Source organism: Salvelinus namaycush, chromosome 4, assembly GCF_016432855.1.
Source record: "Salvelinus namaycush isolate Seneca chromosome 4, SaNama_1.0, whole genome shotgun sequence".
NCBI lineage: Eukaryota > Metazoa > Chordata > Actinopteri > Salmoniformes > Salmonidae > Salvelinus > Salvelinus namaycush.
Window position 1 is genome coordinate 70,380,747 of NC_052310.1, and position 16,846 is coordinate 70,397,592.

Consider the following 16,846-nt stretch of genomic DNA (forward strand, 5'->3'; position numbering starts at 1 on the left):
GTGGATTCTATTCAATTAGATAGATTGAAATTGTATGTTAAACATCACAGCATAGTTGAAAGATATATGGTATATAGAAATCCAAAGAGGGTGGCCAGCAGAGATAGGTGGGACGGGCTGAGGGAAGCTGAGGGTTGGGATGTGGGAGTGGAGTTGCTGGGCGGGGGATAGAATGACCGTCAAAGACAAAATAAAAAAAAATAGAGTCAAAATAAAACATAAAAGTCAGTTTCAATTGCACAGTTAATGCCGGTTTGCCTGAGGCTGGTGCCGTGCAGGTGTTTGTACACATGCAATATACGCACACTCTCATTCGAATGCACACGTGCATTCACAGACACGCACACATATAAATAGTGCCATACGCTCAAACATATTCATTTGGCCTTGCTGTTGTGGTTTTTGGTTCCTTGATGTCTTTAGATTTTTACAGTTTTTTTTTCTCCTTTGTTCATTTTGTTGGTTGTTGGTGCACTGGGGGGGGGGGGGGGGGGGGGGGGGGATGATATACACTGCTCAAAAAAATAAAGGGAACACTTAAACAACACAATGTAACTCCAAGTCAATCACACTTCTGTGAAATCAAACTGTCCACTTAGGAAGCAACACTGATTGACAATACATTTCACATGCTGTTGTGCAAATGGAATAGACAACAGGTGGAAATTATAGGCAATTAGCAAGACACCCCCAATAAAGGAGTGGTTCTGCAGGTGGTGACCACAGACCACTTCTCAGTTCCTATGCTTCCTGGCTGATGTTTTGGTCACTTTTGAATGCTGGCGGTGCTTTCACTCTAGTGGTAGCATGAGACGGAGTCTACAACCCACACAAGTGGCTCAGGTAGTGCAGCTTATCCAGGATGGCACATCAATGCGAGCTGTGGCAAGAAGGTTTGCTGTGTCTGTCAGCGTAGTGTCCAGAGCATGGAGGCGCTACCAGGAGACAGGCCAGTACATCAGGAGACGTGGAGGAGGCCGTAGGAGGGCAACAACCCAGCAGCAGGACCGCTACCCCCGCCTTTGTGCAAGGAGGAGCAGGAGGAGCACTGCCAGAGCCCTGCAAAAGGACCTCCAGCAGGCCACAAATGTGCATGTGTCTGCTCAAACGGTCAGAAACAGACTCCATGAGGGTGGTATGAGGGCCCGACGTCCACAGGTGGGGGTTGTGCTTACAGCCCAACACCGTGCAGGACGTTTGGCATTTGCCAGAGAACACCAAGATTGGCAAATTCGCCACTGGCGCCCTGTGCTCTTCACAGATGAAAGCAGGTTCACACTGAGCACATGTGACAGACGTGACAGAGTCTGGAGACGCCGTGGAGAACGTTCTGCTGCCTGCAACATCCTCCAGCATGACCGGTTTGGCGGTGGGTCAGTCATGGTGTGGGGTGGCATTTCTTTGGGGGCCGCACAGCCCTCCATGTGCTCGCCAGAAGTAGCCTGACTGCCATTAGGTACCGAGATGAGATCCTCAGACCCCTTGTGAGACCATATGCTGGTGCGGTTGGCCCTGGGTTCCTCCTAATGCAAGACAATGCTAGACCTCATGTGGCTGGAGTGTGTCAGCAGTTCCTGCAATCATCAGCCAGCTGGCCCTCTTCAGCTGCAGCTGCTTGGCCTGCAGAGACGGCTCCGCTGACGTCTCTGTGTGAAGAGAGAAGAGGAACAAAAACACACGGTATTAGGCCGGTTAGATGTACTGCTAAATTCTCTAAAACGACATTGAGGCAGCTTATGGTAGAGAAATTAACATTACATTCTCTGGCAGCAGCTCTGGTGGACATTCCTGCAATCAGCATGCCAATTGCACGCTCCCTCAAAACTTGAGAAATCTGTGGCAGTGTTGTGTGACAAAACTGCACATTTTAGAATAGCCTTATTGTCCCCAGCACAAGGTGCACCTGTGTAATGATCATGCTGTTTAATCAGATTCTTGATATGCCACACCTGTCGGAGTGGATGGATTATCTGGCAAAGGAGGAATGTAAACACATTTTTCCATTGTTTTGGGAAATAAGGTTGTGTGTGTTATGGAACATTTCTGGGATCAAGACTTTACACGTTGCGTTTTCATTTTGTTCAGTGTAGATCAGCACAAACAGATGTGGTATATTTGGCTCACTGCCTCTAGAGAAGTAGTGTGTGGGGGTGTAGTTCTGTGGTGATCAGCGAGGGGGCGCTGTGACTCACCCTCCAGTATGTGCATCCTGACCAGCTCTGAGCGCTCAGGACGACTCCTGATCTTCCTCTTCAGATAGTCCTCAGTCTGGAAGAGAGGAGGAGAGATGGATGAGAGGAGAGAGGGGAGAGATACAAAGGGAGAGAGGGGGGAGAAGAGGAAAGGAACAGGAGATGGAAAAAAGGGACAGGAGAGGGAGGGAGAAAGGGACAGGAGAGGAAGGGAGAAAGGGACAGGAGAGGAAGGAGAGAAAGGGACAGGAGAGGGAGGGAGAGAGAGGGACAGGAGAGGGAGGAGAAGGGACAGGAGAGGGAAGGGAGGAGAAAGAAAGGGACAGGAGAGGGAGGAGAGGGACAGGAGATGGAGAAAGAAGCGAGGAGAGAGGGAGAGGATGCACTTCAAAAAGACTGCACTTGTTGAACTAAAAGAGAGAAAAGTGCTGGAGAGACTACTAGACTTACCCTGGCTCTCTCCAGATTCCTCGCTGCTCGTGGAAGGCCGCCGGACTCTTCAGTGCTGTGGTGAGGGAAAGAGAGAAAACAATAAAGGAGAGGGAACGACCGTGAATGAAAACCCAACAAATGAGTACAGCGCAAAGCACTAGTGGAGACAGTGTGAGAGCTGATACTGAGGAACACACACAAAGCAGAACTCTCTATATGAAAAAGTCACTGGAGTTCTATCCACCAAACAGTAAGAACAGAAAACAGAACAGTATGTTTTTGTCTTGACTAGTGAGTGACCTGTTTCAGCAGAACAGTGAAGGAGGAACGCTTGCTATAGTATAAGAGAGGTGTACGCATGAAAACCCATAGAACTATCAATAAAGATGTGAATTACAGCAAGCCAGGAATATTAAGGAGGACATGTGAGAGCTGAGGAAGAGTGATGGGAGACTTTCTGAGAGAGGGACTTTCTACACTTATCACTCTCTTCAACTGTATGGGTCTTCAGCATGCCCCTGTGTGTCACATCATTCAGAAGTTGGAAAACACAAAGACGTGCACACCAACACACACACACTGGATGGTTGAAGAGGATGTTGGAGGGACACTGGAGATTTCATCATCACCTTTTGCCAATGTGAAGCCTTAAATCAGCTCAACTGTCAAACAGTGACTCTGGCCCTGCTGTGTGTGGCGTGTTTATGAGGGACGCAATGCTGGCTTACGGAAGGTCAACTAGGAGGGTCGACAGACGGCAGGCTAAATATTGGCCTGGGATTCCTGTGATGTAACTAATCAAATCAAGACGACTTTTGCCTACAAATACATGCAAATGGATCATGGAGGATCCAGCCTTCTCTGTAATTCAGTTGCTTTATAGCACCAACTGCACTGCGACTGTAAATCCATGGCATGAGCACATTACGGTTATTAACTCTACAGAGCCTTGGCGGTAAAGCAGTTCTGCTATAGCTTTGGGCCATGGTCATAAGAAGTCCTTTTAAAGGCTGGTTGGTATGCCTCCTCCTCCACAAGAAGAACAACCTGACCCTCAGTAATCTGGACTAATCGGAATCAAGTCCTGTATGTCTGAGCCAGGCCACCGTAGAGACACCTAGTTCTCCGGCCCGTTGTTGTTGTGTAATAAGACTGGGAGCACAGGGGAGAGAGAGGCCCATCTTATGGCCAGGTTAGCACGTAAAACAATAAGGCCTGAGGGGGGTGGTATGCAGGAGAGAAGCACTGATTGCAAATATACCACAGGTAAGGGCTGTTCTTAGGCACGACGCACACAATCAGTGCCTCCTCTCCTGTAAGAAGTAGCCATGCACTTCCTCCTATCAACAGCTGAACACTGAGTCTCCTTAGTCCTTCAGCTACTGAAGAGAACACATAACAGGAAGTGGACACAGAAGGGGAAGCTGGCTGGCCCACTTGATAACAACACCACCAACCAAGAACATAAACAAATTACAACAACACAATGCAAATTACAACAGAACAGAACAGGCCTGTCAGTCCATGGGGACCAGGAACAGACACTGTGCTGGTCAAGAATGCAGAGGGTGACATTGTATTATATTTGCTGGCCTAGACTCTAGAGATAAGAATAGAGAGTTGGGCACTACTTACGTGGCATGATCCCTTGGCTGACCAGCTCCTCCGGGTGCGTCTCTGCTGTAGTTGAGCTGGAGGACTGCATGACAACAGAGAGAGAGGGATAGAGGAGAGTCAGCAACTGCCAGCATGGAAACACACCTCTTCAAAACCAGAGGTTCAGGCCCAGACTGCCATCCTACACTGAACCGTCTCATCCGCACGGCAGAGAGGGTATCGTTGTGTCAACAAAACACTGGAGTAGACAGCTAGAGCAGGACTCAATGGACAGAACCCACTCCCTCGTTCTTTCATTCTCTTTCGTTTCCTCCCTCACTCTTAAAAAAAGCTGTGGCAGAGGGCAAAGGGAGGGTGGAGTATGGTGGCATTTATTACAAACTTCCTGTTTCTAAACTCTCGGTTGTTGATTGCGCAGTGCGCTTATAAAAACCCACACAGAATGTATGTGTGCTTGTGAGAGAGCGCAAACGAGAGATAGAGAGGAAGATAAAGGGAGAGAGAGATTACACAGATCCACAAAGAATTTGAAAACAAACCCAATGTGTAAAACTCCTTTATCTACTGGGTGAAATACCACAGTGTGCCATCACAGCAGCAAGATTTGTGACCTGTTGCACAAGAAAAGGGAAACCAGTGAAGAACAAACACCATTTTACATACAACCTATATTTATGTTTATTTATTTTCCCTTTTGTACTTTAACCATTTGCACATCGTTACAACAATGTATATAGACAAAGACATTCAAATGTCTTTATTCTTTTGAATGTTTACTGCAATTTTTCTTGTTATTTCACTTTTTTATATCTACTTCAGAGATAGACAGGGGGGAGCAAGAGAGAGCGAAAAGAGAGAGATAGAGGGGAGCTAGAGGGAGCGAGAGAGAGATAAGGGGGAGCTAGAGAGAGCGAAAGAGAGAGATAGGGGGGAGCTAGAGGGACAAGAGAGAGATAGGGGGGAGCTAGAGAGAGCGAAAGAAGAGAGATAGGGGGGAGATAGAGAGAGCAAAAGAAAGATAAAGGGGAGAGCGAGAGAGGAGAGCGAGAGATGCAGGCGGTAATTCTGTCAGCAGGACTGTTTTACCACTGCCATTCTTAGGTCGACCTATTACTATGCATTCCTCGCAGCAGCCTGTATTATCAAGCCAAGCTATGGTATCAATGTAAAGAACGCAGAAAGAATTGTTGGTAATGCAAGTCTTGCAAACAATTAAGGGAAGTAAGCAGGTCCTTATCAGTCTTCAGTCAGAACAACTGACCTGACCCCCAGTGGTGTAAAGTACTATTAAAATACTTTTAAGTACTAACATAAGTAGTTTTTGGGGTATCTGTACTTACTATTATCTTTTTTACAAACTTTTACTGTACTACATTCCGAGAAAGAAATAATGTATTTTTTACGTCATACATTTTCCTGACAACCAAAAGTACTTGTTACATTTTGAAATGCTTAGCAGGACAGACAAATGGTCCAATTCACACTCATCAAAAGAACATCCCGGCCATGACTACTGCCTCTGATCTGGCAGACTCACTAAACACAAATGCTTCGTTTTTGTAAATTATGTCTGAGTGTTGGAGTGTGCCTCTGCTATCTATAAATAAATAAAACAAGAACGGTGCCATCTGGTTTGCTTAATATAGGGGAATTTGAAATGATTTATACTTTTGATAAATAAGTATATTTAGTAAGTACATTTACTTTTGATACTTAAGTATATTAAAACCAAATACTTTAGATTTTTACTCAAATAGTATTTTACTGGGTGACTGAGTAATTTTATATTTTGAATCTTTACTTTTACTCAAGTATGACAATTGGGTACTTTTTCCACCATTGCTGACACCTAACCACCTAAACTACTTGTGTTTGAGTGACAACGAGATAGCCTTGTCCTTTCAAGAGAAGTGTAAGTGAGTGTCCTGCTTCCCTGTCCCTTCAGTCCAGACCAAAATCTAAATACTCTTCCACACCTCTCCTTTCCATCCATGTCGTCATTCCTTCTGGACCACTGACATCTGAAAGCAAGGGGCACAGTTGTAAGTTCCACCATGAAGATCCCTCTGGATCTGCTGTAGTCACGGAGGAAGTAGGACGAGGAGAAAGACTATTTATTAGAATACAGGCCCAGGCATCCACAGTTAGAGAGGAAGAGAAGAATAAGGAGAAGAAGAGAGAGAAGATGAGAGAGAAAGGAGAGAGAGAAAGATAAGAGAGAATGCAGAGAGAGAGCGAGAGAAGTTGAGAGGGACGAGAATGCAGAGAGAGAAGTGAGAGGGGAGAATGCAGAGAGAGAGCGAGAGAGGAAAGATAAGAGAGAAATGCAGAGAGAGAGCGAGAGAAGTTGAGAGGGAGAGAATGCAGAGAGAGGGAGAGAAGTTGAGAGGGGAGAGAATGCAGAGAGAGAGCAAGAGAGAGAAAGATGAGAGAATGCAGAGAGAGAAGTTGAGAGGGAGAGAATGCAGAAGAGAGAGTGAAGAGAGAGAAAGATAGAGAGAGATGCAGAGAGAGAGCGAGAGAAGTTGAGAGGGAGAGAATGCAGAGAGAGTACAACCCATATTTATTTATTTTCCCTTTTGTACTTTAACTATTTGCACATGTGATATTTGATGTGATATGTATATTATTTTACAAACTTTTGTGGGTAATGTTTAATGTTCATTTGTATTGATTGTTTTTACTTAGTTATTATCTACTTCACTTGCTTTGGCAAATGTTAACATGTTTCCCATGCCAATAAAGCCATTAAATTGAATTGAATTGAGAGAATAAAAATAAGAGGAATGCAGAGACGAGAGAAGAAAGATGAGAGAGAGGATAGAGAGAGAGAATTCAGAGAGAGAGAGAAGATGAGAGAGATAATAGAGAGAAGAAAGATGAGAGAGAGAATAGAGAGAATGCAGAGGAGAGCAACTAGAATGCTATTTGGCCCTAAACAGAGAGTACAGTGGCAGAATACCGACCTCTGTGACTGACCCGAACTTAAGGAAAGCTTCTGACTATGACAGACCCAGTGAGCATAGCCTTGCTATTTAGAAAGGTCGCCGTATACCTGGCTCTCAAGAGAAGACAGGCTATGTGCACACTGCCCACAAAAATTAGGTGGAACTGAAGCGCACTTCCTAACTCCTGCCAATGTAGACCATATTAGAGACACATATTTACCTCAGATTACACAGATCCACAAAGAATTGACACAACCAAGTTTGATAAACTCCCATATCTACTGGGTGAAATACCACAGTGTGCAATCACAGCGCCAAGATTTGTGACTGTTGCCACAAGAAAAGGGCAACCAGTTGATAACAAAACACCATTGTAAATACAACCCATATTTATTTTCCTTAGTACTTTAACTATTTGCACACTGCTACACACACTCTATATAGACAAAATTTGGCATTTGAAATGTCTATATTTTGGAACTTCTGGAGTGTAATGTTTTACAGTAAATTTGAATTGTTTCATTTCACTTATGTTTATTATCTATTTCACTTGCTTCGGCAATGTTAACATATGTTTCCCACGCCAACAAAGCCCCCTTAAATTGAATTGAGAGAGAGAAGAAAGATGAGAGGAGAATGCAGAGAGTGTGAGAGAGAAAAAAGAGACAAAAGAACAGGGAGGAGGGCCAACAGTGTGCTCATGATGTCATTAGGTCTAGTTAATATGTCTGCCACTGTCCCCAAAGGGCCTCCAGACCTGGCACAGCATAGCCCACCTACTGTGCGTGCGTGCGTGCGTACACACACACACAACAACACACACACACACACACACAACACACACCACACACACACACACACACACACGGTTAAGACCGTTGAGCCAGTAACCAAAATGTTGTGGTTAAAGTCCCCAAAATCTGAAATTCTGCCCCTTGAGCAATGGCAATAAGCCACCAACAACACAACTGTTACCCAGAAAGCAGATGACGTTGAATAAAGGCACCCCCGACACCTCTCTGGATTCAGAGGGGTTGGGCTTCAAGTGCACAAGATCACATTGCACAGTTGAATGGCATTCAGTTGTGCAAACTGACGAGGGGTATAGTATCTACCTTGCACCCCACAACAAACACAAACCACACACACACACAAAACACACACAACAACAAACACACCACACACACTAGAAGTAGTCAACTGTATAGAACTCACATGCGCACACACACTTTGGTCAATGGCCGAACACTTGGATGGCCCATTGGATGAACAGTTCTATTTGGAAAGACACCAGTAATCATCCAATGACCTCACAGCATTTGCGACAGTTAGCTTTGATCATTACACACCACAACCAGGGAGATATATGGAGAATGGCCACCGCAAGCCAAATGATTCAACGACACGGATAAATAGAAAAAGGATTCAATGAAGAGGATGGATGTGATGCTTGACAGAAGTCTGGTCACCATACAGAACCAAACCCAAGAGCTTGTGCTTAGACAATACACTTGTGAATTATTAAATCTTGGGAAGCCGCATACTGAAAAATGACAAACACACAAATCACATCTTCCCTTTCCGACTTGAGTTGTTCACACACACACTCTGTATCTCTAACCCCACCCCCAACCTTCTTTTGAGTCGTATAACCCCATCACCCACCTGCGGGTGCTTGCTATCCCGTCGGTGTCTGATACCCACCACCCACCTTCTTTAGTCGTCTAACCCCACCTCACCGCACACTCTTTTAGTGTCTTAACCCCTCCCACCCACCTCTTTTAGCTTAGTCTAACCCCACCCCACCCAACCTTTTAGTCGGCTAACCCCAACCCACCCACCTTCTTTTAGTGTCTAACCCCATCCCACCCACTTCTTTGTGAGTCCGTCTCAACCCGACTCCACCCACCTTCGTTGTTAGTCTTGACTAACCCCACCACCACCTGTCTTTTAGTCTTCTACCCCACCCACCCCAGCTTCTTTTAGTCTTCTGAACCCCACCCACCCCACCTTCTTTTAGTCGTCTAACCCACCCACCCACCTTCTTTGTAGTCGCTTACTAACCCCACCCACCCGCCTTTTTAAGTCGTCTAACCCCTCACCACCCGACCTCTCTTTAGTCGTTTCTAGACCCCACCCACCACCTTCTTTAGTCTTCTAACCCCACCACCCACATCTTTTAGTCTTCTTACACCCACCACCCACCTTCTTTATAGTCTCTCTCCCAACCACCTCATTTCTTCACCCCCACCCACCTTCTTTTAGTCTTCTAAGCCACCCACCCCACCTTCTTTTAGTGTTACACCCACCCACCCGACCTTTATCTTTAGTAACTCTACCCACCCACACAACACGCACACCACTTTCTTTTACGTCGTCTAACCCCACCTACCACCACACCAATTTTAGTCTACCACAGCCACCCCACCACCTTCTTTTAGTCTTCTAGCCCATGTACTTCAGTTCAAACCCCACCCACCAACTTTTAGTCGCTTACCCCACCCACCCACCTTCATTTTAGATCGTTACCACCCACCCACCCACCCTGTCTATATAGTTTTCTAAACCTCCCACCCATTAAACTTTTAGGTCCGGTCTAACCCCAAACACTACCACTAATTTAAGTCAAACCCCCACCCACCAACTCTTACGTTTTAGTCCTTCTCAACCGCCAACGAACCACTTCGTATTAGTGCTATCTACACTAACCTTACACTATTAGCTAAGTCTCGCACCACCCACCCACCTTGTTAGTTAGTTCTACTCCACCACCTTCTATTAGTCGTCCGTAACCCCACCCAACCACAGATCACTAGCTTGTTAAGTTTAGTAACCCCACCACAACAACTTCTTTAGTCGTCTAACCCCACCAACCACCTTATTTTAGTCATCTAACCCCATCCACCAACCCACTTCTTTTAGTACTTCTAACCCCACCCAGCCTCTTTTCAGTCGTTCTAAACCAACCACACCACCTTCTTTTAGTTCTTCTAACACCCACCCACCTTCTTTTAGAGCCCCCACCCACTTTTAGTATTAACCCCACCCACCCACTTTTAGTTCTCACCCCAACCACCGACATGCTGTTAGTCGGTCTCCCACCCCGCGCGACTTAGCCCTCACTCACACCACCAACCTTTTTAGTCGTCATAACCCCTCCACACCCACCTTTAAGTTTTACAGCCCCAACATCTCTTTATTGTCTAAACCACCAACCACCTTCGAGTCGTTACTCTACACTCTTTTAGTCGTCTAACCCCACCCACCCACCATTTTTAGTCTCTAACCCCCCCACCCACCTTTTAGCTAGCCTACTTTTCTTACCAAACTCTCTTTCACCCACCCACCTTCTTTTAGTCGTGATCTAACCCCTCCCACCCACCTTCTTTTAGTCGTCTAACCCCTTCCCACCCACTATTTTAGTCATTCTAACCCCACCCACCCACCTTATTTTTAGTTTTAACCCCACCCACCCACCTTCTTTAGTTCTTAACCCACCACCCACCTTCTTTTAGTCTTCTAACACCACCAACCCAACCTTTTTTTAGTCTTCCTAACCCCACCCACCCACCTTCTTTTAGTCGTCTAACCCCACCCACCCACCTTCTTTTTAAGTCTTCCTAACCCCACACCACCCACCTATTTTAGTCTTCTAACCCCTCCCACCCACCCCACCTACCTTTAAGACGTCTGTCTAACCCCACCCACCCAACCTTCTTTTAGTATTCTAACCCGCCCACCTTTTTTTAGGCTGATGATAAAGTATTCTCTCGTAGGCCATCCCAAGTATCCTGCTGTGTCCAGCTCTCGCCCCATGGGCGACATAGTCCATAGTGGCGCAGCGGCTCAAAGGAAAGGAAGTGCGTTGGTGTTGTCCAGCATATTATTTAGACTTGCTATTACATTATCTGTGGTAAACATTTAATTTTTCATAAGCAGGTGTCCGTCGTTCAAGTCTGAATGGACGCTGATATAGCGTGTGGCCACCTGATATGGAGTAAAGGCAGGCGGACGGTCTCTAAAAAAGAGGTCTCGTCTGCAATAGAGCGAAATCAAGATCGATTGCTTCCCGTTTCACCTATCGCCGAGGCGGGGAGAAGACGTTAGTCTTATTCATTGCTTGTCCAGATAATCAACCTTGACAAGAAAGCACAGTCAGAAATTTGAAGAAAAGTCGCTTGAAAATTCTATCAAATAAAGGGGTGATCGATTCAAGAAAGCTTGTGCAGTCTTTCTGTCTTCCAGTCAAAACGTTGCGCTTCATGTCCGTCTCCATCCTTCCTACGTTAGACTACTCGTTGGACAGTCAGGCTGTAGAAACGATAGAGCTGCTCTACAAAGGTGCCAATGAGACCGGTTGTAAAGAGACAGGGTAAAGCAAGATGAAAAAGAGTAGAGAGAGAAACGAGGGATGAGAGAAAAAGGAGGGCCAGCAGCCAGCAGAGCGCACAGAGCACGAGCAAGACTGCTCTGCTTTGACGGACTCCTCAGTCACGACACCAGCGCGCGCAATTTTGGTCGGTGGTGTTAGTGATAGATTTTCTCCCCGCAGACGTCGCTTACATTCTTCATACCAGTTACCATCTTGAATCTTTCGCTGCCCAAATCATGTACTGTACCATTGCAAAAGTGGACAACACCGTATGTCACAGAGGATTTGATTCTTAAGGTTTACATATATTTTATCTACATCTGTAGAATTAATAGTGAAGACATCGAAACAATGAAAAAAAAAATTAAATTAAAAAAGAACCCAAAAATAATTTTGCCAGGTAAGTTTACTGGGAACACATTCATTTACAGCAAACTGGGGAATAGTACAGGGGAGACAGACAGCAGAGTGTAGGAATGAGCATGTAACTGGGGATGATTAGGTGACTGATGGTATGAGGGCCAGAGGAATTTAGCGCAGGACAACGGGTAACACCCTACCTTACAATAGTGCCATGGGTCTTTAGTGACCACAGTCAGACAGCGTTTAACATCCCATCTGAAAGACAGCGACCCTCACAGGGCAAGTCCCAATCACTGCCCTGGGCATTGGGATATTTTTTTGACCAGAGGAAGGGTGTCTCCTACTGGCCCCAACACCACTTCCAGCAGCTCTGGTCTCCCATCCAGGGACCGACCAGGACCAACCATGCTTTTTCAGAAGCAAGCCAGAGCGGGGATGCAGCTTGGAATGCATGTAGTGAAATTGTAGGAACACCAAAAAAGTGTTATACAATATAGATTTTAGATTCTCAATAGATAGCCATCCATTTGCCTTGATGACAGCCTGTTGCACCACTACTTGGCATTCTCTCAACAGTTCATGAGCTAGTCACCTGGAATGCATTAAATAACAAGTGTGTTGGTAAAGTTTTTTTGTGGAAATTCTTTCACTTAATATAATGCGTTTGAGCCAATCAGTTGTGATGTGACAGGAGAGGTGGTACAGTGTGAAGTCAGAAGTTACATACACCTTAGCCAAATACATTTTAAAACTCAGATTCTTTCACATTCCCGTACTATATAATGAGGTAACAAAATATGTCCATGTCTTAGGTCACAGTTAGGATCACCACTTTATTTTAAGAATGTGAAATGTCAGAATAATAGTAAGAAAGAAGAGATTACTATCAGCTTTTATTTACTTTCATCACATTCCCAGTGGGTCAGAAAAGTTTTACATGCACTCATGAGGTAGATTTGGTAGCACTGCCTTTAAAATGTTTAACTTGGGTCAAACGTTACAGGTAGCCTTCCCCCAAGCTTCCACAATAAGCCTGGGTGAATTTGGCCCATTCCCTCCTTGACAGAGCTGGTGTAAATGAGTCAGGTTTGTAGGCCTCCTTGCTTCGCACAATTCGTTTTCAGTTTCTGACCACATAATTTTCTATAGGATTGGTTAGGTCAGGGCTATGGTGATGGCCACTCCAATACCTGGACTTTGTTGCCTGCTTTTGCCACAAATTTAGGAAAGCTATCTTGGGTGGTACTGTGTCCATTGGAAGACCCATTTGCGACCCAGCTTTAAACAGTTCCTGAACGTGAGGTAGTCTGTGAGATGTTGAATTCACAAATATCCACATACTTTTTCTCCTCATGATTATGAATTATTGGACACGTGCATCGTATTTGGTGAGATGAAACACGTAAACTAGCTGCAAGACGATAAAAGCACACCCCAACAACATGAACGCTGAAGTGCGGATTGGTGTTCTTCGGCTTGCCAAGCCACCCCTTTATTTTCTCCAAACATAACGATGGTCATTATGGCCAAAAAGTTCTATTTTTTTCATCAGACCAGAGGACATTCTCCAAAAAGTAGATCTTTGTCCCATGTGCAGTTGCAAAAGTCTGGTTTTTTACGGCGGTTTTGGAGCAGGTCTTCCTTGCTGAGTGGCCTTTTTAATTATGTCGTATAGGTCTCGTTTACTGGGATATAATATACTTTTGTATCCGTTTCCTCCAGCACTCTCACAAGGTCCTTTGCTTGTTCTGGATTGATTTGGCAATTTTCGCACCAAAGTGGACGTTCACTCTAGGAGACAGACACCCGTCTTCTCTCCCTGAGCAATGCGCATGGGAGTGGTCCCAAGACGGTGTTTATACTTGACATCACTATTGTTTTTACGATGAACGTGGTACCTTCAGGCCGTTTGAAATTTCACCAAGATGAACCAGACTTGTGGAGGTTTACAATATCTGAGGTCTTGGCTGTTATTGATTTTCCATTTGATGTCAAGCAAAGAGGCCCTGAGTTTGAAGTGACTTGAAAACATCCACAGGTACACACCAATTGAGCTCAATTGAATGTCAATTGCCTATCAGAAGCTTCTAAAGCCATGACATATTTTCTGGAATTTTCCAAGCTGTTTAAAGGCACGTCACTTATTGTATGTAAAACTTCTACTCACTGGAATTGTGATACTGGAATAAGTGAAAAATAATCGTCTGTAAACAATTGTTGGAGAAATTACTTGTGTCATGCACAAAATAGATGTCCTAACCGACTTGCCAAAACTATAGTTTGTACAAGAAATTTGTGACGTGGTTGAAAAACGAATTTTCAATGATCAACTAGGGTATGTAAACTTCCTACTTCAAACTGTAAATAGAAGATAGCCTCTTTGTAAAAGCAAGTCCATATTATGGCAAGAACAGCTAAATAAGCAAAAGAAATGACAGTCTATCATTACTTTAAGGACATGAAGGTCAGTCAATCCAAAAAATGTCAAGAATTTGAACGTTTATTCAAGTGCAGTTCATAAAAACATCAAGCACTTGATGGAACTGGCTTCTCATGAGGACCACCACAGGAAAGGAAGAACCAGAGTTACCTCTGCTGCAGAGGATAAGTTTATTAGAGTTACCAGCCTCAGAAATTGCAAACCAAAATAAATGCTTCAGAGTTCAATATACCAGCAACTATCTCAACATCAACTGTTCAGCGGAGACTGCGTGAATCAGGCCTCATGGTCGAATTGCTGCCAAAGAAACCACTATCTAAAGGACACCAACAAGAAGGACTGACTTGGGCCAGAAACACGAGCATATGGACATAGATCGGTTGAAATCTTCCTTTGGTCTGATGAGTCCAAAATTAGATTTTTGTTGTTCAACCGCAATGTCTTTGTGAGACGCAGAGTAGGTGAAGGATGATCTCTGCATGTGTGGTTCCCCACGTGAACATGGAGGAGGTGGATGGGTGGGGTGCTTGCTGTGACACTGATTGATTGAATATTGAATTCAAGGCACACTTAACCAGCATCATGGCTACCACAGCATTCTGCGAGCGATACCACCATCGGTTTGCGCTTAGTGGACATATCATTGTTTTTCAAAAGGACATGACCCCACACACCTCAGGCTGTGTAAGGCTATTTGACCAGAAGAGGAGTTGGAGTGCTGCATCAGATGACTTGGCTCCACAATCAACCCACTAACCCAATTGAGATGGTTGGGATAGTTGGACCGCGAGTGAAGGAAACAGCAGCCAACAAGTGCTCAGCATATGTGGGAACCCATTCAAGAGCTTGGAAAAAGCAGTCAGGTGAAGCTGGTTGAGAGAATGCCAAGAGTGTGCAAAAGCTGCATCACAGGCAAAGGGTGGCTACTTTGAAGAATCTAAAAATATATTGATTTTGTTTAACCTTTGTGTTACTACAGATTCCAATATGTGTTATTTTCTTTTTCATAGTTTTGATGTCTTCACTATTTATTTACAATGTAGAAAATTAGTACAAAATAAAGAAACAACCCTTGAAGATGTCAGCGCGGTCCAAACATTGTTTACGGGTACTGTACCTCCCCCCCCAAATTGTCACCAGCTCAACCTACACAGACCCAGCCTTCAGCCCAGAGAAAAGTGAATTTTTGTTGATAAACAAACGTGTTATTCTGATGACCTACTTGCAGCATTTTAGAACACAGATCGATCATGTTAAGGTTTGTTGTGAAGTCATCATCCATAGTTAAAATGCAGGAGACTTTATCCAAATCAGTGAATGACAAGACCTGAAGTACAAGCCGGCTTTCTATTTCTCTCAGTACTGTATAGTTACTCTATGATGGACATATTCATACATTGAGTGTATATATGGCTCTCTTCGTGTGTGATTTGTCAACCTTTGATTATAGTATAGTAAGAATCAACCTGCAATGGAATGAACCGTCATGCACATTTTTTTGCAGTGAGGTTGCGGCAACTACTGCATCCACATTGCTAGAATACAGCGACAGAGATGGACATCTTAACCCAATTTCGAAATTGCCCCCTGTGCATTTACTATTGAACAACTTCCAGAGACGTAAGATGAAAGCCGGACCCTGATTACAATTTTTTATTATTATATATACTTAGTTGTGAGGTTGAGTCTCACTACAACAACAGGTTGATTAGTTGTGAGGTTGAGTCTCACTACAACAACAGGTTGATTAGTTGTGAGGTTGAGTCTCACTACAACAACAGGTTGATTAGTTGTGAGGTTGAGTCTCACTACAACAACAGGTTGATTAGTTGTGAGGTTGAGTCTCACTACAACAACAGGTTGATTAGTTGTGAGGTTGAGTCTCACTACAACAACAGGTTGATTAGTTGTGAGGTTGAGTCTCACTACAACAACAGGTTGATTAGTTGTGAGGTTGAGTCTCACTACAACAACAGGTTGATTAGTTGTGAGGTTGAGTCTCACTACAACAACAGGTTGATTAGTTGTGAGGTTGAGTCTCACTACAACAACAGGTTGAATTAGTTGTGAGGTTGAGTCTCACTACAACAACAGGTTGATTAGTTGTGAGGTTGAGTCTCACTACAACAACAGGTTGATTAGTTGGAGGTTGAGTCTCACTACAACAACAGGTTGATTAGTTGTGAGGTTGAGTCTCACTACAACAACAGGTTGATTAGTTGTGAGGTTGAGTCTCACTACAACAACAGGTTGATTAGTTGTGAGGTTGAGTCTCACTACAACAACAGGTTGATTAGTTGTGAGGTTGAGTCTCACTACAACAACAGGTTGATTAGTTGTGAGGTTGAGTCTCACTACAACAACAGGTTGATTAGTTGTGAGGTTGAGTCTCACTACAACAACAGGTTGATTAGTTGTGAGGTTGAGTCTCACAAGTACAACAACAGGTTGATTAGTTGTGAGGTTGAGTCTCACTACAACA

At 44.4% G+C, this 16,846-nt stretch overlaps 1 long non-coding RNA gene across 1 annotated transcript; it reads right to left on the reverse strand.

Annotated features, from left to right (window-relative positions):
* Positions 1–1,593: 1,593 nt before the first annotated feature.
* Positions 1,594–2,664, reverse strand: LOC120045756. Its single transcript, XR_005476756.1, has 3 exons — positions 2,643–2,664; positions 2,193–2,268; positions 1,594–1,646 (listed from the first exon to the last, which is right to left on the reverse strand). It is a non-coding gene; the product is annotated as an uncharacterized LOC120045756 (long non-coding RNA).
* Positions 2,665–16,846: the final 14,182 nt, after the last annotated feature.